The following is a 22620-nucleotide window of genomic DNA, read 5'->3' as shown; positions in this document are numbered from 1 at the left end:
GTGACGGCTGTAAATAGAGATCTGTTTAGATATTCCAGAACATGACACTGCTGGTTAAAAAGAACGTTTCTTGGTTGAGATGCACGCTTGAATCAGAAAGTTCTGTGCAGGAACTTTGATGTAATAGACACACAACTAGATTCCCTCATGACACCTCCGTGACTAACCAGAACTAAATACCAGTGACAGGATTTTGAAGATTTGGAAGTCAACAAGTAACCCTCACCCTGAGCTTGCACATCAAGCGTTCAGAGCCAGTAATGCTCACCTTGAGCTACAGAGCAGCAAATTGTCTCAGCAGCAGGAGCAGCAGCACTCAGTGAGCATTTATGACCAAGACGCAGCATAAGCAACGGTGAGGAGTGTGTGAGGGTTCTGTCCAGATTCTAACGGGATGTTCTTGTTGTTGCCAGAGGACGAGACTTATCCTGTGTTCTGGATACAGATCAAAGAGGGCCTGGCTTCTGCAGAGCTGCACGAGCTGTATGCAAGGAGAGGTTTTACCAGTGAGTAGAAGTGTAAATCAAGCAAAAACGTAAAAAACACAAAGAAATATAGGTTAAAGTTAAAAAAATGACAGCTTTTTCCCTTTTTTGGTAAAGAAAACAGAAATGGTTATGAAAAAAAAAATGTTAAAACCATTTGCAACCGACTCCATCACTTGACTTTAATGCCAGACGACTGTTGCAAGTGACTCCACCGACCCCAAGACACCCGCATGAACGTTTGCTGTGGGCACAAGACCATATGACCTGGACAATGCAGCAATGGTCAACAGCTGCTCGTGAGTGTTGCTGGAGAAGGTGAGGGGAGCGATACCCACAGGTCAGCACCGTCCCAGAAAAAACTTGTAATAGGTGAAATTTGCAAAGTTTATAGCTATTTTTAGGCTGTAAGACCCTTCCCTACGCACTTGGTGCAATTTATTCAGACAGCTATGAACTTTGTTACAGTTTTCTTTCATGCTAAAACTCTCAAAGTTCAAATCGTTGCAGAAAAATGAGTCTAGTACTAGAGAATGAAAACAAACATCCGTTGCAATACAGGATTTGTGTAAATCTGGTATCCTGATGACATTCTGTACAGGAAACACAGAGGAAATTGATTGACAAGGTCTACAGCCAATCAGGACGCAGAGGACAGTGCACTGTAAAATAAACATGCAAAATTACACTGAAAAAGTATTCACTAAAATAGGGGGATTGCGAAGGGTGAACTGTGAAATAACAAGAGACTAATGAAATGTAATTTGAGCTTTTTGGGTTAAATGTTGGCGGGAAGAGTTGGTATAACATCATGACAGTGCAAAACACTAAAAGCATCTTTTTTGAGAGATGCTTAGAAGTCCCAAAACAGACATGTGATACAATTCCAAAGATTTGGCATATTTTCAGGGTCAGCTAAAGATGAAGTGGAGAATTGAGACTTTTTCAGCTTGTAACATGGAAGCGCATAAAGCTCCCTCTGTCATGGGTCAGAGGTGATGTCAAGCCAAAGCTCTTTGAAAGGCGATGTGGCATCCATCTTTGAGAGAAGAGTGGCAGCCAGCTGCACAAGTGACGGTCCAGTGCAATGATACAACCGTGTTTGGTGTGATAAATTTCAGGAGCTAAAGGAGCGTGATGCTTGGCCACCAGCACAACAAACCAAATTCAAATGCACAAACCAACACACACAGCTCAGCTGTGTTGTGTACCTGCAGAGAAAAAAGATGCCTCATGTCAACATTGATGAAAGCAGCCGCGGTCCCACGGTTCAACACTTTCACTCAAAACCTTTGACAAAAGGGCTGAGTCTAAAAGAGAGGCTTGTTTCAAAGACTTGACTAATGTGTTGTACACGCAGGGCTGTGTGAGTGGGATAAAGGGTAGCTTTTGAAACATCAGAAAAAAGAAGAGAATTGATGTTACTACTGCACGGTTTATAGTTCAGTGCGGTCATTACACTTGAATTACTGTGATGCATAACTGAATGCACAACAATGCACAACAGAACGGAGAGGACTGTATTTTCTCTCTCTCTGGGATTCGTTTTAAAATGATCATAAAGTGCTTTGTATATTTGAACATAGTCTTCAAATCATTGAAAAACTAAGCAATAGTTACCAATAACGGACCTATTGCAACAATTTTCAAATAAAAATGAGAATAATCTGGTAGATCTCAGATCTACCACACCAGGAAAGACCCAAAGTGTAGGCTGTGCAAAGAGGCACCTGAAACAATACCTGCAGGTAAAGCATACATGGAGCGCCACAATCAAGTGACTGGAATAATATACAGGAACATGTGTGCAGAATATGGACTGGAAGGTCAAAGTGGGAAACACTTCCGAAGGTGGTAGAGAATGAGAGGGCAAAGATCCTGTGGGACTTCCAGATCCAGACTGATAGGATGGTAATGGCAAACCAATCAGACATTGTAGTGGTGGATAAAGAACAGAGGAAAGCCGTTGTGGTGGATGTGGCAGTACAAAGCGATGGCAACATCAAGAAGAAAGAACGTGAGAAACACCAGGGACTCGGAGAAAAACTGGAGAAAGCATGGAAAGTGAAGGTGACAGTGGTGCCTGTGGTAATTGGAGCACTCGGGGCAGTAACCCCCAAGCTGGAGGAGTGGCTACAACAGAAACCAGTGCTAGGAACAGCTGAGATACTGCAGGACCCTCAAGCTCCCAGGCCTCTGATAGAGGACCTGAGGTTAGAGGAGAAACCACCCGCGGAGGGTGAGAGGGGCGTTTATTTTTTTTAATAAAACAGGGACATTTCGAAGAATACAGGATAGGAAGAAACATCAGTGAGTTAACATGAAAATAATATGGCCATATGGCCATTAACATAAATAATATGTGTGTGTTTTTGTGTGTGTGTGTGTTTTACAAACAGCATCAGTTATCAGTAAAGTTGCTTCATTGACCACTGGAGAGCAATAATGCTGTGGCTTCCTATCAGGCAGTTTAAAGGATGTGTGGAAACATCAGTTTCAGGAATATGTATTGTGGATGGAATGAAAGAAACTAAAATTGAGTTTGGGCACCATTGGACGGAACTATGGCTAATCTTAACAGCATTGTCTGACATTAAAAGACTTGAAGTTTTTTAACAAAAGAAGTGTTATTTAATTCAATTCAATTCTATTTTATTTGTATAGCCCAAATTCACAACAACAGTCGTCTCAATGGGCTTTGTACCGGTAATTGTGAGGTAAACATACAATCAAAAAGGATCATAAATGCATAGATTCAATAGGATAATATTAAACACATGAAAGAAGGATCCTCCCCCAGGAGGGACAGGCGAAGTACCTGATGGGATAACTCGAGCCAGAGCAGCAAAGCTTGAAAAATCAAGATAAAATGAAAACTTATTTTGTCATTTTACCAGAACACTGTCTGGGCCCAAAAAGTTAACATCTGAATTGGATCCGGTTCATTTTCTTGTTTAACGCTTTTTTCTTTCTACTGGGTGTCATGTTCTTTTTCTACTTTGATATCAATAAAATCCATTAAGCCTGAAAAAAGGTTCAAGAATTCGAGTCTTTTGTCATCTGTGAACATTTTTCTTTGCAGTCTGTCCTAAACCACTACCTCTTCTTTTTTAATTTTCAAGTCCATTTTTTCAGAAAAAATAAAAAAAGAAAACTTCCATTCTTCTTTTGTTTCCAAGGAAGTTTTGTTTAGAAGAACTACAATCATAGACAGGATTTTAAAAATTGCGAAAGGTAAAAAGAAAAAGTAATTTTTAACTTTTTTGTAACAAAGTCACTGCAACATATAACATTGGATGAATAGAGCATTTTACCTTTTTTTTTTTGGTTAACATTTTTAGGTATTGTACAATAACTGGTACAACTGTAAAGATGCTGGAGGAAATACAATTTTCAAACAAAAAACTGAACTCTGTTCTGCTCACATGCACACCTAAATTCGCTTCTTGTTTGGGAGAGTGAGACAATAGTGAAAGAGGGGAACAAGAAGGATGCAGTGAAGCAAATGTAATTACAGAAAGGCAATACAAGCTGTGCATCCCCAAGTCTCTCTGACCCACATGGAGAAGTAAATCAGAGCTTATCGGGGGGCCACAGAATGAAGAAATCTTCCAGTTGCGGTTGCAACTGTGTTCTGCTCCTTTTAGATTTGACATTTTACAAAGATGACATATAATGTTGGTTGGAGGTGGTGTTGGAAACGAAAGCTGTTCATTCACGCGAGAATGTGACCATTTTTGAATTTGTTGGGCTTTGTTATTTTTGTGAGTAAATTAATTAAAAAGGTAAGTTGTATTTACCAAAGAGACCAGAAACAGGAACTAAATAGTTTGCACTTCCTTGTTGCGTTTTTAATTTGCGGCAACAAAAAGAAGAGGAGGAATTTTTGAAATTGAAGCAGCATGTTCATTCTCTGTTCAAAGACACCCTTTTACCAAAGGAGTTTCTAGATTTTTCAACCTTTTTTGAGCCAAGGTACACTTTTTTCCTTGACAAAAACCCCACAGCACACCAGCAACCACTATGTTAATGCAAGTATTACTGTACAGTCTCTCCACGATCTGCCTGTTTTTTCTAAAGGTTGTGATAGTTTTCAATAATAAGCCTCAACTAAATTACTGGAATTTTTGCCCAGTTGTTTTTCCCTACAGTCTATTAAAAATGCAATTTCATGCAAACCTCACAAAAACCAAATAAAAAGACATTCTTTCTAAACTGTAATTGAGTTTCAAACATGTTTTTATGTTTGTGCATGAGCAATTGAATTTTGGAGGAAAAAAATATAATCACAGCATGTTTGACAATTTTTTGACAAAAAACACCAACATTTTATTTATGTTAATGAGTTCAGTTATAACTACAGAAAAAGTGTTTCTTTTGTCTAATTATAAAACGTAACTTTAATAATCTTTTTAATTTTTTGGTGGGGGTGCTTAAATTGTTTCATATTAGTTTAAATATGTCCATCAGCCATTTCAACTTTATCCTTTTTCTTTTATTTTGTTAGTACTTATATTTAAGCTTAACTTAAAAATTTTCAAAAGTGAATAAAGTCTGAAATGGAATTTGTGCTTTGATCCAGACATCGTTAGAAACCGTCATGGTTTGGGTTTCTTTTAATTGGTTTTTGCTTATTGCCTTGTTTGTCATGTTTGAGTTCTGTTTCCTGTTTTATTTTGAAAGGTTTCCTGTTTTGTCATGCTTTTGAGCTTTACTTCCCTGGTCCCAATCACTTCTGATCATGTTGACCCGTGTCTTGTCATTCCTGTTTGTATTTAAGTCTTGTCTCTGTCTTCCTCTTGAGCTGGTCCTTTAATGTCTCTAACGTCTCTTCCCTGACTGTCATGTCCATGTCTGTCTTCTGCCATGTCTTCAAGTTTTGCCCACAGTGAGTTTTGTTTTGTTTTACCCTAGTCTGCAGTGCCTTTTGTTAAATAACCCTTTGCGCTGGAACCGTGCGCCTCCGTCTCTGCATTTTGGGTCCTTCATGCTCACCAGCCCTCCCTACCTGACAGAAACCAGCTTTTTCTTTTATGAAGATGACCTGGACTAAACACTGGCAAATGATTCCTTTGTGCACCAACGCAAACCTTGAAGGAAAGCACACCAGTTTCTGTCTAATCCAGTGTGCTGGATTAGACAGTAGTCCATTTGGGGATGGATCTGACATGGAACTGTTGCAGCCAGTTTGACAACATGCCACACCATGAGACAAATAGTCCACTGTTTGTGAAAAAGCGATCCAAGCTGAAAAAATAACAAGAATAAAGGACTAAAAACTGAATGAATGTTTATTTCTTTTGTTAGTGACCATGGTATGAGCAGGTTAATGACCTTTAAAGTGCATTATCAGCATTAATGCGCTTTGCAGAAGCAACCTTTCTCCGCTTCGCGTCGGATGGTTGATTTCTGATAATGCACACTTCGTCAGCCATTAACCCTTCCATAATTGACGCACAGATTTTGGAACAGATTTGGCTTTTACGTAGATTTAAGAGTTCATGTGTGGTTTATTTGTATTTCTTCAGTGGCTATAACGTGGTTCATTCGTCGTATATCTGAAGATGTCACTTAAAGACCACAACTTTTCTCACTTTTATCCACGTATGACTAATTTTTCCTTCATACAATATGCGCAAAATGTGTAACCCTGCCTTAAGAGATGTTTTCCTAAAACACTCAATCATGTGAAGATTGTATTTGTATGTGTAGATTTACCCTTGAACTAGTTTTGCTTTCCTTCTTGTTGGTCAATGAAGGACATTATTAACTTCTGACATGAAATTTAAGTCAGTGTAAAGTTATATACCTGTCCACACAGAGCACAAGACATCTTAAAACTATCTAATTTTTTTTCTGACTATTTTCAACTTGATCATATTCAGGTAAAATCATTAGGACATGTTTTAGGCTATAAACTGATGGTTTGTATCTAGTGTGATTTTTTTCTTTGTAATCTGAATGTAATAAATCAAAACTGCACAGTGAGTTTCTTGTTTGAATGCAGTAAGGTCTGTTTTGCAGCTCATAATTTATACGTTTAACAGTCAATATCAATACATGTTAATTGAATTTGCATGAAAAACATTAGGCAAGACCTTTTTTTTTGTTGATAAATCAACAATTCATAGTGTGCCTTACAATGCAAAGCACACCAACGTGTGTCTAAGTCTACAGAATTTCATTGTGCATTCAAGAAATGCCTTTTTAATGGAAAAACAGAATTCAGAAACCCTGCTGCTGACTTCACCATTAGAGCTGCAGCCTCCCACCTTCAAGATGCAGTTCACATTAAATGCTGATTCACCAGAAGTAATTATCAAAATGGCTCTGAAGGAACTGCAAGACTAAGGAAAGCTGAGAAAGACTGTTGAACACAGAGAGTGGGGATACATAAATGAATCCTTAAAAGAAATATGGCTTATATTATTTCTTTCTGCTCTCCTGACAGGGCTGTATGTCATGGCCAGGAAGGGACCAGGGGAAATAGGCTAAGTAGCCGGCCATCTCTTGTCCGTTTCCAAGTGGCTGAATAGATATCAGGATTTTACAGGCTATTACACATGATAATTGCACAGAACATTGAATTTTAGGTAGTTTTCCCTGACTTTTTTCTTTGTATTTATTTATTTATTTTGCTTCAACTTAATATTATCGTTTCAAGTATTAAAAAAATTCAATTTAATGTTGTTTATAACATGCAATCACAATCTATGGTTTTCAATTCAACAGGAGCGCACAGCTAATTGAGAGGCTTAAAAAAACCTTTGCAGCTTTAGATATTGATCTAAGCCAATTAAGTGAGTGGCCATTTGAGGATTGGAAATAATCCCTGTATGAATGTTGGAGCGCACAATCAAGTCCGCATAAAAAATAGCAGCATGCATTTTCACCTCTTCATTAAGACTTATCTTTAAAAAATGCACTTTTGCATTGTTTTTTTTAATTTAAAAAAAGACACTGATAGTTACGTAACTTGAAATGATCTGTTTGTAGTTTAAACAAAAAAAGCTAATTGAAAGGTTTTGCTGCATCAGAGATCTGTAAACAAAATCCTCCATTTAGCATTAATGTTACATAAATGTTTGCAGTCATAACAAAACTAAAAAAAATCTATATAACATTGTGTAGCTCTGAAAATGAAGCAAAAAATTCACATAATCATAAAACCGTGACGTGTTGTCAGGAATTCTGCTTATACCATGATTTTCTGCTAAAGCCTCAGTCACATGCACCTGTCCAGGGGGTTGATCTGTGTGAGGGCTGCAGGTTTTTGGGTTGTCCAGGGCCTTGGAGGGTCGTAGAGAAGAGCAGCCACATCTTAAAAATGGAGCAGGTGGGTTTTGCAGTTCCCTTGAGGGGACACCATGAAAATGGAACGTTCCATTGTTGTGGTAAGTGCATTGTACAGTATTTGTAAGGATAATGTAAGTTGCATGCAGTTGTGACGTAGGAGTGATGCTGTCGTACGGTGCCCTTACAGCACAACTCTTTAATGAGGTAAAAGTCCTGGCTCCTTACTGACCGAATGCTGCACCAACGAGGTGTGCGCACAATACGTACACCTGTAGGACAACCACACAAACTACACTGTGGTTGTCTACCTCACTTCCAACAGTCAGTCCAGCTATATGCCTTGTACAGGTTTGCCCATTTTTCGCCCTCAAACAGCCCACATTGTGACTAAGGCTTAAAACTTTCAATCCTTATGATTATTGATTTATTAGTAAATCCTGGAGGTAATTTGGAGGTTTTCTCACCACCGTCCTCCTTTAACAAAGTCTAAAAGATGGAAAATGTGGGATTTTCTTTCATAACATGACGTTTCTTTTCCTGAATGTTGAATTGAAACACCCTCCTGGATTTAACGGATGTGCCAGAATTAAATAGACCCACTTTAGAATTTTAGGAAAACTTGGACTTGATGGACACTATATTAGCTTTGGTAGAAAATGTAAATATTAAAGATGTTCATTAAAAAGAACACCTATACACACACATGTTATCCAACTGGCTGTCCCAGCAATGTAAATATGACATTTTGTTAAAAGTCAATAAAAACGACTCCATAAGACTGAGAGCCTGTCAATACTCGGCTGTTGCTTCAGGCGTAACAGACACGTGTCGCCAGACACGACGCTTCCGTCAGTGATAAACCTCACCTCCATTTCCTTAGTTACCGCAGTGATAAATCTCATGACAGTAACAAGAGGGAACATTTTATTATGCGCGTTTTACTGCTGAAGTCTATCAGTCTACCCTTCCTGATGAAAAATGACACAGAAGGAATACACTGGCCGCTACGCTGAAATGTGATCCCAGGACGTCCTGACCGAGCATCCGAATGTGACGAGCTGGGAATAAGAGTGAGGTGGAGAGAAGAGGGAGGCAAAGATTGTAAAATGCTGATGGAGTGGCCTCAGCACTACCATTCATCAACATAATTAGCCATAATCAGCACCATCCTCAGAGAGGGGTGGATGATGGAGGGACACTAAGTAAAATACTAAGTAAAAATACAGTTAAAGAGGCAGAGATTGTATAGCTTTATACAACACATAACTTAAATAGATAACTAGTTCCTCATGAAGAATGTTTTAATAACCAGAGCATGTGTTATGATGTAAATCTAAAAAAAAACATGGATTCAAATTGAAGCAGCATGTTCTTTCTCTCCCTCTACAGCTGCAGACACACTGCTGGGCTGTCAGTTCCTCTTCATCCTGCGTTTCCTGCTGGATAACTTCAGTCGTGAGGGTCAGCCGACACGATGACAGATTATTTAAAATACAAAGTCGGCTCACACGGCGTCCACGGCCAGGCTCCCACTGCACATGCTGATCCGTTCGGCTTCATTCATTATTAACAGCCACATGCAGCCAGGGCCATGTAGGCCACTTTATGGGAGTTTAAAATTTAAATACTTCAAAATTCCTGGATAATTTGGACGTTGCCCTGACGGCAAGAAAGGTGTCCGACTGCATGAAAATGTAGACAGTCGTATAGCGAACATTGCAATGACAGCATTAAAAATTCTGTCAGTGACTCAAACTTTGTGGGCAGTAAATTCATTGTTATATCTCTTTAAAATCCTTGAATAAAGACAAAGCAGTACTTTTTAAAATTTTGGATTTTCGTAATTTTAACTCAGATGTTACACCTCTGATAAAAAAAGGATGAACTAGAGCTCAGGTTCGTTGTGAGGTGAAAATGTCACAAGTTAAATATTTACAAAAACTATATAGACTGATCTTTTGTTGGCACCACTAAAACAGCTCTTTTTCATTATTAAGTGAAAAGGTCGCTAGGTGCTCTGATCACGATCCTTTTTAATTATCTCTGCACGCACGTAACGGATTCAGTGTTGCGTGCTTCACGAGCAAGTCTCCCTGAAACCATTCCCCTATGACCCCGACCTTTTCACTCACTAATAGAATTACAGTGCACCGACTGCCAATTACACAAACGCACAGATTGAGGAAAAGAAAACTGACAGCGGGCACGCGGCTGTGATTGCAAGGAGAACCCTGAAGGCAAACACATGCTGCCCCTATAGGCAGTTTCACTGACATGCAGGAAAATAGGAAGTTTGCGCTTGCATGATGCTAATAGGAAAAAAAAAAAGTTAATTTAGTAAATTTAGCTAAATTTTAATGAGCTCTTTGCCATGTATTGAGGAGGAAGAGGAACCCTGAAGATCTGGACAGGCTCTCAAACCTGTCGCGGGATGCTCGCACATATCCACAGCTGCTTAAACAGAACAGAAGTACAGTTAAAAATAATAAATTAGGCCTGACAGAGTCACACACGCTCACGTCTGCTGCTTTGTTATTTTATATCACTACTTCTTTTTTATTGTTTTTCGCTTCAAATCCAATGTTTGTACTTGACACGGCAAGGACAAAATCTGACAGCTGCTCATAAAACTATTCCTGAGCCTCTGCGAGAGAATCTCTGTTTACAGAATTTACACTTCAGATCCACTGAAAGCAGGGTGAGAGTCTGCTCTCCAAAGGCGTTATCTAAAGAATTTGACTAACACATGAGTTTGGTCTTTCCTGAAAGAAAGAGGAGCTGGCTGTTGGAGCTAACCCCCTTGTGAGCAGCAACCAGTGCGCGCCCTGACAGAACGAGCACATACGAGCCGAACTGCTTTCGTTTTCAGGGGGGTTTATGACACGCCGTGCTATTATCTGTGGGTCGGATTACTGCCACACACTCCTCGCCAGGATAAAGACGTCCCATGCCACACGAAGAGAAAAGCGCTTTCAGATTTCGGCACAGTCTCTATCGCTTTCAACACATATTCAACGGAAACGACAGCAGCACATTTTTAGTCAAAGACCCACTCCGATCATCTTTTTTATCTAAAAATCAAAAAGCCTGTGTCGTTTTCTAAGATGTAGTTTCTGCTGCAGAGGTTCATCATTAACTGTGGGGAGGACCAATGGTGCAACGTTAGGCCCAAGCTAACTTTACAGTTGCAACAAAAAAGGCAAGGAATATTGAAACTAACCAGCTGTGCCGTTTGGAGCCAGATACCAGCTTGGACGAAGAAAACAAGAACGAACATGGATCTGTTCGTCTGCAGCGGAGTAGGGAACTTGTGGCCCACACAGCGTGTTTTATATGTCACAAATACGCTGTTTTTCCATAGCATTATTTTATTTGCTTCGGATTCACATTATTTTGAATAAAGTAAAACAATTGTGACCTTGGTTTTCTTTGTATATGTCCTCCATCATCAGAAAAATGCCACAATTAACATGTTAAGAAGGAGTGGGTCTTTAAGTTAGTGAGGCTAATGGCTCTGTTTGTCTGACATATCTGCTGTTTGGCTTAGGGGAGGATGGATAAGGCCAATCAAAAGGTTAAGGTGACATGCTTGGTTTTCTTTAACGACTTATGCCTTTTCATGAAATGGAAGGTAATTGGTTTGTGAGTAGTGAGCCCTCGAGTGCAGACAGATTAAACTTTCTGCGAGTAAAAATATAGGAGAGGGTTTAGGGATGGGACCAAGGGTCTCCAACTTGACTCGGAAGATGATGAAAAGGTTTAAGACGAAGGAGGCTGATTAAAATTTTGTGTAAAAGTTAAAGTCTTGACTACCATTCAGACATTCTCTGGGGAAATATGCAGCAGTCGCTGATTCAAAGGGGAGCCAGCATGTTTATTTTCTTGTTAATTTCCAGGGATGTGGTTGGAGCTGTAAAGATAATTTTAAGGAGGTTGCAGGAACTAATAAAAAAAGGGGCTGTTTTGATATACAAGTATAGGCTCCTCGTCTAAAACAGCAAAGACAGATTGCCAGGCAACCTTTTCTCACCAGTGAGGATTTTTTTTTTTTTTTTTTTTTTTTGCTGAGCAATCGCAAGAACCGTTTTTCCGAAAGCCAAAGGAAAGGCAACTCACTTGTCTGCTCGTTGACTTGTCTGATCTGCTAACTTTGATCATAAAAAACAGGGAGCTGGGCAGTTTTCTTGGACTGAATACCAAAGGATGAAGGGAGGTCCTCTGTTCCAATCTGTTTTTATCTCTATTCCTGTCTCTGCCTGACTTCCACTTCAGTGTACCTGTTTCTATGTGGTCTAATCTGCAGGTACTTCCAGATTTCTGGAATAAAAGCTGCTTCAGACATTAAAGCTACGCTAACACTGAATAACCGCAATTTTCAGTGCAGGGGCATCCAATTTCACTATCAAGTCAATGTACAGACATGTTGAGAGGTCCGGTGGGGAGTTTAGAGCATCACACATGGCAGTCTAGCGTAAGCACAATTTCTGTGATAACAGCATGATGTTCAAATATCAGAACTTTTGGTAATGTGTTGATGGCGCCGTCATCTGGTGGAGTCTAAAATCAATGTGTGAGAGAATCTGAACATTCTCTTCCTGAACTTTATAATATTTTATATATTTATATATTTTAATATTTTATAGTATTTATAATTTTTCAAAGCAATAGTAAAAAGATCCTTAATTCTATTCTTATTTGCATTTTTTCCCTCCTCGGACCAAGGCCGGATTTAGGCAAAGGCATGGAGGGGGGGTGCCGCGCCCAAATGCCGTAACAAACCCCCACATCATAAGTCAAAGAAACGAACATTGCAAAAAGAACCACCTCAAAACAAAACAAATACACAAAAAATATGAAATAAATAAATAAAATAAAATAAAAGATAAATGTAGCCTCAACAGGGAACAAACCAGTGTTCTGCTTGTGTCTGTCCCAAGTTAAGCAAATACAGAGGATACTTTTTTACTAGTGTGTTTGGCAGGGAACTGAATATAAAACAAGAAACGAACATGTTGACAGTATGGTTTTCTAAGCATTATAGGGGTTCGGAGTAATGTGACACCCCAAACTCACAGCACACCCGGATTTTTCCCCTGTTATTTTACATTCACCCTATAGTGGGCTTCGGAATATTGTGGGACAGCAAGTCATCAAACTGGGCCACAGAGAGACGGAAGTACCGCTGAAAGCGTCTGTCATTTAGATGCATCCCCTGCAGTACATTGTGAAGCTAACTGTTCTGGAAGAAACTATGAATGAACTCATGAAACCAGACATGGAGGCGTGATCACCGACGCTTTTGTAGAGATCTTCAACATAAATAAACCTGTACAGTCAATGCTCACATGTAGCGATGAGGCTAAAAGTCTTGGACAGCAGCTCCTCCCACATGCGTCAGGAGCATTATGAAGACATTAAATAAGAGGCGGCTGTAAATCTAACGCTCAAATGACGTTCAATCATTCGACATAATCTGTCCAACCAGTGCTCATTCTGATCCTTTCAATTTACCTGTTACTGGACCATGCCTCAACTGAATCTGGGGGAGGCAAACATGCAGGCATGGAGGGTACTCTTACTCTGCTCACAGAAAAACCCAACTGAGAAACTTCCTGCTGTGAAGAAGTGCTAACCACCACAGCAACACGCTGCTCACTCCCCACAGTCATTTCCATAATTCATATAGCAACCAGCCTCCAGTGACGCTGGACACCAAAATAGAAATAATGGATTTTCTGGTCCTTTCTTTTCACCCATCACCTCCTATACCTGCAAACAATCCACCTCCACACAGAAATGCACACACATACACCCACACACTATGTTATGGCCCAGACCAGCAGTACCAGAAGACTGTGGGAGCTCCAGGCTTCTAATTGGCCCCATTTCTTCTTCTTTTGTGTCTCTCTTTGTGCATCAGCTATTCTGTCTAATACAAGATTCTTAAAGGGTGGGCATCTTATCCACATACAATAAAACTCTCGGAGTGAAAGCAGAAAAGGAACAACAAGGCCAGTCTCTTGAAGAATATGTGAGAAAGACTGACAGAACGGGGATGGGAGATGGAGCAGGAGCAGACAGAGAGACTGCGCTAGCAGCAAACTGTGAACCATGAAGGACGCCTATTGAAAGATCCACGGCGAGCATCTCATGGACACACAACGAGGGATATGAGTCTGAGGGGGCCAGAGGAAAAATAGAAGCTCTTTAAAGCTTGTTGAGCCACGCTTCAGATGGACCCACCCATCATCTCAGCCAACCAATCAACAATGCTATTGTTGTGATGCAGGGTCTAGCAGAGGTTTGAACGTCCCTGTGCTGCAGTGTCTGGCTTCTGTAGCCCTGAAACTGTTCCTTTAGATTATAAAAGACTGTTTCTGCACTCTGCGTCGTGCCTCTCTCCCCCCTTTTATTCCTCCATCTACTGCAGAGCCAATTTGCTAATGGATGCAGCAACCTTGTGATTTACTGTTTTCAAAGGCATGCTTCGAGTAAAATGCACTAAATGATTTAGGTTTGCTGGCAAAATTTACATTTAAAAGCCACCTCAATCTGGGTAGTGTCTCACATCAAACACACAAAGCTGATTATGTGCAGTTCCTATTTAGTGGTTCTAAATCAGTGCTCTAGCCCTCCCAGTGATATTTAACTCTTTAAAGATTGTCTGTAGCTTCTGATGCAGTTGCAGAGACTGAAATGAGAGTGGCCAGTTTTGCAGCAGAATGTTAAAGTCTCTTTGCCAGGCAGCTAATAAATGTGTGGAAAAGTCAAAGCAGTTCAGCTGAGTGTTACTGCAAATTTCCAGTTGAGTAAAATACTGTAGGCTGCATGTAAAAAGTACATTTTGTACTCTAGTTATTTTTCATTTCTCCTTGCAGGCTTAGAGAGAGATGCAGTCGGTTGGTTCTATGTTTTCACTTGTACAGACATCTAAAGACACCCATTCAACTGACCCTCTTTACTGATGTCAAGAAGAATTAAATAAATCTGTGGGAACTGCTAAAGGAAGAAATCTGATGTTACATTTACTTTCTGCAAACTCTCATAATTCTCCCAGAATTTTAAACAGATCTGCAAACGCAACACCTCCCATTGAAGGGCTGCCACAAAGATAAAGTTCCACTCTGATCTTGGTCTTTTGATCCATTAAAAAATGTTCTTAGTGCTCTTTTAATTAAGATGATGCCATTTTTAGCTAAAAGCAAAAGGCTGTTGTTTCCTAGGACAAAGTTTCTGCAGAGCGGCAGTAGCCACCTATGAGTTGTGGGCGGGATTGCTGGCGCAGAGTAAGTCTGTCCTTATTTCCCATTATTCCTTTGTTTTTATTTTTATTTTCTAGCACTAGCTTACAGCCCCTCAACCTAACATTAGCGGTGCAACAAAAATTGGCAAATAACATTGGTGCTATCCAGCCTTACAGTTTTGATTCAGATGAAAACAAAGACGCACATGGATCTATTAGTCTGTAAGTGAATGCATCAAAGTGAAGCGAAGCAGGAAGCTTGTGGCCTCCCAACAATAGCACCTACTTCCCTGCAACAGGCTGCCTCTGATACACAAATGAGGAACCCCTATATCTTAATTTTCTTCATATTTGCCCTCCAGCATAAGAAAAATGCCACAGGAACATGTTAAAAACACCAAAAACACTATTTTCATTGGAGTGGGTCTTCTAGTTGTCTTCAAGTGGATGCATAACACTGGAGCGGAGCAGGGAGCTTGTGGTCCACTTTCTACTTCACAAATAAGCTTTTTCTTCAAATGACAAGAAATGTCAATTTTCTTTTGAGAAATATTCAGAAATACAATTTTGAGCTTAAAAATCTTTATTTACAGTATGTCCTCCATCTTCAGAAAAATGCCACAAGAAAATGTTAAAAACACAGAAAAACTATTTTCGTTGGAGTTGGTCTGTAAAGAACTTTTATTTTAAAGTATGTCCTTTAACAATGTAATAGAACAACAGAGACAAGGTCAGACAGCCCTCATTTCTCCATGTGTAACAAACCAAAAAAGCCTCTCACTTACAAAGCATTTAGAAGACATTAAAATGCTCACACAGCTTTCAACACCTGTGTGAGAGTGGGCAGTTGGGGGCTCTAATATGGGAACCTCTACATGTGATTTGGCGCAGCAGTTTAACCTGTGGCTCTGAGCTGGTACTGAGGCACACTTGGAGACTGTCAAGGGCGCGTCAGAACCGAGCGAGCAGCCCTCAGGCGCTGCCTCGGGGTCTCTCCACCAGCCTGCACGGTGACACAAACGGACACACATTCACTCAACATGATTTCATTCTGACAGAGAGCTGCTGCTTTCACCACAGGAGAACACTGCGGTGTAAAACGCGCTATAGAGAGGTGATTTGTTCTCTTTGCCCCAGCGAGAACCCCTGCACTTTTCATATGTCATAAATCATTAAAAGTGAAGTAGCAGCGATCACATCTGCACTTGCAGATAAATCAAATCCTGCCTGACACTTGAGGCCGATTCATTCAACGTTCAAAATTTGCCTTATAAAAAAAAAAAACTGACAAATGTTATGTGAAAAACCAAACACAACAAATTATCAAGAGGAACTTATTCTCAAAAGGTTCAAGTACAGGGCAGCAAAGCGATGTGTTAAATTATTGAACGGATGCTCCAGAGGTGCGCATGTGCACATTACATAGTGGAAGGAATGGTTTCTGTTTTAAGAAGACCTAAAAAAGATTTACCCACATATGGTGAGGGGCGCTTGAGTAACAAAACTGTTGGTTTTGTCTCCAAAATCTCAGAGGAAGAAGGTTTCTGATTTAAATCTCAGCTTTCTCGAGTGTTTGTTCTCTTGGACTTTGTAGTTTTCCAAGTCTACATGGGTTTTCTCCAGGTTCCATATACATTTGTGGTTCTCATTAGAAGATAGTTGTGAACATTTGAGGTCCTTCATCAATGAGCTTGCTTAAATGTGCTTTAGAGAGGAGCACAACCCCACATCTCCAATAGCTCTCAGACGTCATCAAACATCAAGTTAAAGTCCTTGAGAATCAGACTAATTGACATTTTGGCCAGTAAGTTTAATACTTCACAAGAAGTATTCAATACTTCACAAACCCACAGCTCCAGGATTAGAGTATTTAGGTTTTAAGGGTCTGCAGTTTTTGTGTTTCAGATGCTTTAGGTCTTAGTTTAGTTAGTTACTCACAAACTTGAAAATCTGGTTTATGCAACTTGAATTCTCGTTTCTTTTCATCAGAAAGCTAAGCTACATTTCTTCTTTTTTTTCCTTTTTGCAAAGGTCTTTCTCCCCTACATGCTACCCCTCATTGAAAGGCTTCCCTGAAGCCCATGGACAGAGATATGGCATCAGAAGCAATTGTCTACGCCTTTTCTTAGAAAATGAGGGGATTCCATTGTTAGATGGAAAAAAAAATTTGTCAGGGCCTTCGGATGAGATATAATACAGTCCGCTCCTGTGCTGTAATCTATAGTGATGTTCTTGAGCTAATGGGAGTCCGACCTACAATTGAGCTCATTGGGAGTCATGCAAGGAGGCAGGGAAGAGGAAAGGAGGAAGAAAAGGAGGTGATGGAAAGAGGATATGTGATAAAAACAGAGCAAGAGAGCAAGACAAGGAAGATAAAGAGAAAGAGAGAGAGAGATCCAAAAAGAATGGCTTAAAATTTTCTGACAATGAAACGTCTCCAGTAATTGTTCCTGCGGTGATAAATGGTGTCCCATTGTTTGAGGGTCTTCTTGTCCTTGGGAGTCAAAGAGATGAGGAGAGAGAAGGCGGAGGGCACGTGGGGGGAGAAGCAAAGATGGACTGGCGAAAACAGCATTTAACTTGACTCAGCTGTAAGCAATCAACTTTCTGAAGGTGATGGTGTGTGGCTGCACGAGTCCGTTGATGCATCTTTGTGCGCTTCTCCGTCTGCATGTCTGTACACGTCTAAGCATTTGTAGCAAAGTGAACCAGCAGGCAGTTGTGAGTGAGGTTCCAGCCCTCGGGGCCTGAGAATGACTGAATAAAAACACAACAACACTGCACTAATATTCCCTTGACAACGCGCTCCGAGCACTTTGTGCCCCAGAGACATTTTTTTGCAGTCATTGATGGAGAAGACCATTTACCGTGCTGTGACTCTTTCAGCAGTCTCCTAAAGGCAAAATCATTTACAAGACAGTTTAAACATGCTTCTACATGGGTTTTATTGCTTTCTTAATTACTTGCTTCTAGTGGAATCTCTGTTTAAAAAAGTTAAATTTCAAATAATTTGAAGAAAAGTAAAAAAGCCTCAAAGTAAAAAGATAGAAATGCATTTACAGTACAGACCAAAAGTTTGGACACACCTTCCCATTCATTTGAATGAGAAGGTGTGTCCAAACTTGTATTTTGTTCTGTATATTTCATGTTTAAAATGCTGTTGATTGGAATAGGATTTCATTCAAATTTAGACTTTTGTTTTTCTGCTTTGTGAGGAATTCCAGAGTTTGATGGTCTCTGCAGGCTTTTATATCCTATCCCTCCCTGCTGCTGATTACCCGGATCAGGTGTCTCCAAAATATACCAGAGTTAAGGTTTGTTGGAAAACAAGCAGGAATGTGACCCTTAGTGCTCATCCCTGGTGAATATTTGTCAAAGAATAAAAGTCACACCGTCTGCACCTTTGTGGTGTTTACATGCTCTCGTGTATGGCTGAATATTTTCTAAAGACACACTAGCTCTAGACGTCACGGATGTCAGTCTGTGTGGCCAAAATGAGGGCACAATGACCGCAAAAAGAAGGTGGAGGTTTGGTATCTCCGGATACTCTGGCAGGCCTGTTTCCTCCCACCGAGCGTGCAGGTTAATTGATGTTTCATAACTCATCAAACGTACTTGCTTCTTTGTGTTGTCACACCATGGTTGCCTGTTTAGTGTACATCCTGCTTTCATCCTGTCATAATTAGTATAAACGGGATATTATTTATTTAATTTCTGCTGAATCTTTTTAAACCTGAAGTCTGTTGTGCAACGATTAGACAAATGTTAAAAAAAAGTGAGGCATTTTCATCTTATTCATTCTAGTTTGTGTGGCGAAAGGGAACCAATACAGCAGAGGTGAGGGAAATGAAGTGGCCCAAGAACCGCAGGAGAATTTGCAGCTGTTTCAACAGCAAAAAGACATAAAGAAACAACAAGCTGTACAGCCTTGGGAGAGATTGTGGAGGCAAGAAGAGGAGGACAGACTGTAAATGCTCCAGAGACTGCAGAGCCTCGAGTTAACCGTGACACACATTAATCACCGGCAGCCCTTCCACGCTGCTTGTGAATGTGTGCTGATGATGATCCCAACCGCACAATCGTACCTACAGCTGTGACGCAAACCCAAGTGTCACATAAACTGCTCCCTTTTTTTCTCTCTCTCTCTTCTTGTCTATCTCCTTCCTTGTGTCCGCTGCTTTCACTGACTGCACTTCACAGCAGTAAAAACCCTCCACCGCGACATTCATCTCATCTCACGCCCTTTCTGCTCCCTGCCGGCCTTGAACAAGTCCACGTCAGGCAGAAAGCAAGCGGTTGAAAGAAAAATGTTACGCTCATTATACAGATTAAACCTGTAAATGCCCTGTCATTGGTGTAATCGATGTGCCACTTCATTGCAGTGACTTATTGATCTACCCCGTTGGGGGGTCGTACACAGTGCAGCGTTGGAGCCACGGTGGCATGGACTGCCTTTCTCCACCAGATGCACAGTCCGTCACCTTCAGAGAAATTAGTTTGTGTTTGCATGTCCTCATTTTTATTCTATTCAAACAACAGAAGTCATTGGAAGTCAAGGTTTATAATCTTCATGTGCCAAATCTTTGCATCAGACCCCAAAGAACGTCTTATTTTTGTAAGCCTTAGGCGTTTATCTAAAAATCCTCCACCGCCACCTTTTGCCACTTTTCTATTAAAGTTTCCAAAGAGCACTGGAAATGAGAGTGTATGAGTTAGATTGCAGAGATCGCTCCTCAATTCAATCTTGAATTTAAGACTTGTCTCACAAAGTTCTTAGAAAATATAATTATTTTCTTTAGCGCTTGCTTGTAGTTGAAAACGATAACTGAGGAGGAAATTAATTTTAATTTCTCTTCATGACAGTAATTAAAATGATAACAAAATCTCAAATAGCATGTTCCTTTATCAGAAAGTGTCTTTACTGAGGCACAGTCATGCACATTTCTGTCTCAATTCTAATAGAAAAATCTGAAAAGGACTCAAGAGGCACATACAGTACTTATTCGATATATTCCTAACAGACTGAAAGAAAAAAATATGTAAAATGGATCCTAACCGAGTGAAGAAAAAGGAGTTTAGAAAATGTGCTAAATGGTGACGCAATTTTGAATTAATTTATTGGAAAATATATGACATTTGTGTGGAACGATCCAGACAGTTTTATCTCAGAGCTGCATTACACTCCAGTTTCTGAATGAATAGGGATACATTTGGCCCCTTAAAGAGGAAACACTTCACTGCAGGGATAGAAAAGAGCCTAACATGACGTCAGCCTCCAACAACCCATAAGTCAAATTATTACGTGCAACGAAATACTTTTGTGAATGAGAATAAGATTGCCACATTCAGAGGAGCCCTAAACCCCTCAAATAAATCCTTTTTTAAAGATTTGCAGTCTCCCTTTAACATTGAAGATGTCGCCTGTGACATCTCAGTAACTTTGACACAGTGTAACTCTCCAAACATCGACATGAATCAGGGGGGGGGGGGGGGGGGGGGGGGGGCTCAGATATTATGGCGGGGGGTTGTAGTGTGTAGGGTTGTAGGGTTATGGGGGGTGGCTGTGGGTGCGTGGCGATCCCTGGGTTGCTTAGGTCGCATGCCTGGGCTGGCTTGCGGAGACGGGGCACCAGTCGGGTGGTGGCCAGCTCTTGGGTTCTGGGGGCCCTGGCTTCGTCCCTGGCCTTTGTCTCGGTGTCCGGCGCCCGGTGGCCCCCATGGCTGCCGCCTGGTACGGCTAAGCGCTCCTGTCTTGTGGCCTGGGGGCCGGACACTGGGTTCGCTTGTGCCTCTGGGCATTGGGGGGGCCCCTGTAGGGGGGCCCTCTCTGTGCCTGGCTGGTGGGGTGGGCGGTCCCCTCCTCCCCCCCCTCCCGGGCTGCCTGGGTCCAGATGCTGGGGGGGCTTCTGGCCTGGGGGGCTCTCCTCCCCTCTCCTGGTCTGGCTGGTCTGGCTGGGTAGGATCTGGCTCCCCTTATGAACACACGTCGGCAGCATGCATGTATCTCCACCCCCACGTGCACGTGCACACTGCCACACTGCTCCCTGTCTGCTTCATCCCTCCTCCTTACCCACAGTGTATTGATTTTTTCGCTCATCTTAGTGTCAGATTTTCACCTTTGATGTAACATTCGTCTTTCCAGCAGATCTGGTATAATTGTTACAGCTTAAAATAATAACTTATTCAAATCAGTGCTTGTATCCCCCACCTTTTCACCTTTCTTCCCTTTACTCTCTTCCACCCTCCCATCACATTCTTCCCCTCTCCCTCCCCACACACACTAAATGTAACAAATAAATAAAAAATAATACGACAAAAAGGGGTTTATACAAATCTACACTCTAGTTTCTCAAAGCTATATAACCTCTTTTTGTGATAGTAAAACCTGTCCAACACAAAAAGCCTTCAGCTCTAATCTGTTTGCTCAGCTGTTGGACAGAACAAGTTTAAAAAGAAGAAGAAGAAAAAAAAAATACTGGCTTTGCACCAATCATCAACCCATCACTAACATGAAGTGATAAAGCTTAAAGTTAAGACAAAGCTGCACTTTGCTGCTGTAAAGTGTTGCCTATCAGTGCAAGGCTGCTTTTCTCTGCTTCAGATTCTGCTGATTGACACGATCACGTTAATGTTTAGAGAGTTTTTTTGCATTCACCCCAAACTTGACCCTCCTGACGCGTGTGGGAGGAGCTACTGTCTGAGGTTTTTAGCTTCATCGCTACATGGAAGCATTGACTGTACCTGTTTGTAATATACAGTCATGGAAAATCCGGATGATGATAAGAGATCAAGTGTATGTACAGTATATTGGAAAGCTCTATAATAGCGTTGTAATCCCATCTTTAGGTCTGTGTTCATGAGATCCTTCAGATATTCTTCCAGTACAATGAGGTTCACCATTTACTGGAGGAGCTACATCTGAATGACAGACGCTTTCAGCCGTACGTCTGCTTTTTGTAACCCAGTTTGACGACTTTGCTTCCAAGCAACTGTCAAAGGAGGGAAAATATTGATTGGTGGATGAGATGTGAATTCTTTGCCAAAGTTCAGATATTTGAACGCAGAAAATATCAATTCAAGCTCACTGATTGTGTCTGTACACTGACTAAACATTTAAAAAGGATGCTACAAAAATTGCATTTATTGTGAACACAGCTTCATGGTAGGCGAAAGAAAGTCAAAAGTGGAGATGAAGCTCTGGTGTTAAAGGGTTAAGCAGAATGATGGTGGAAGTAAAAGGTTAAAGGTAAAGTGTAATAAGAGGTTCAGACTAAAGGCAAAAGACTGGATTTTTGAACTTGTTCCTGTGGGCTTTTTTTTCTTCATGTGAGGCATCTTTCCTTTCAGCATGACACACAATCCCAGAGGCACAGTATGCTCCATCTGTTAGTATAACACAGTTACGTAAAAGAATCTGCAGCATACCACATAACTGAGAACTGCGTCACTTGTATATGAAGAGTATTTGAGGCCCCTGACCACTGGGCTGTTGAATTTGCCACAAACGTGAGCGTATTAGTAACCGCCGAAACTAAAAGTTAACTACTACGATGTGATCACCCACTTTTTTCCCCCCTAAATATTTGCCATATAGAT

General features: G+C 40.8%; 1 protein-coding gene across 2 annotated transcripts in view; it reads right to left on the bottom strand.

Moving 5' to 3' along the window:
• pacrg (PARK2 co-regulated) overlaps positions 1-22620 on the bottom strand; it is a 165069-nt gene that overhangs the window by 97762 nt on the left and 44687 nt on the right. The window lies entirely within an intron of this gene.

Source organism: Oryzias latipes, chromosome 22, assembly GCF_053564925.1.
Source record: "Oryzias latipes strain Hd-rR chromosome 22, Olatipes_Hd-rR_3.1".
Classification (NCBI taxonomy): Eukaryota; Metazoa; Chordata; class Actinopteri; order Beloniformes; family Adrianichthyidae; genus Oryzias; species Oryzias latipes.
The sequence above is the reverse complement of the archived record's forward strand: the minus strand, read 5'-3'. Positions and strand labels throughout refer to the sequence as shown.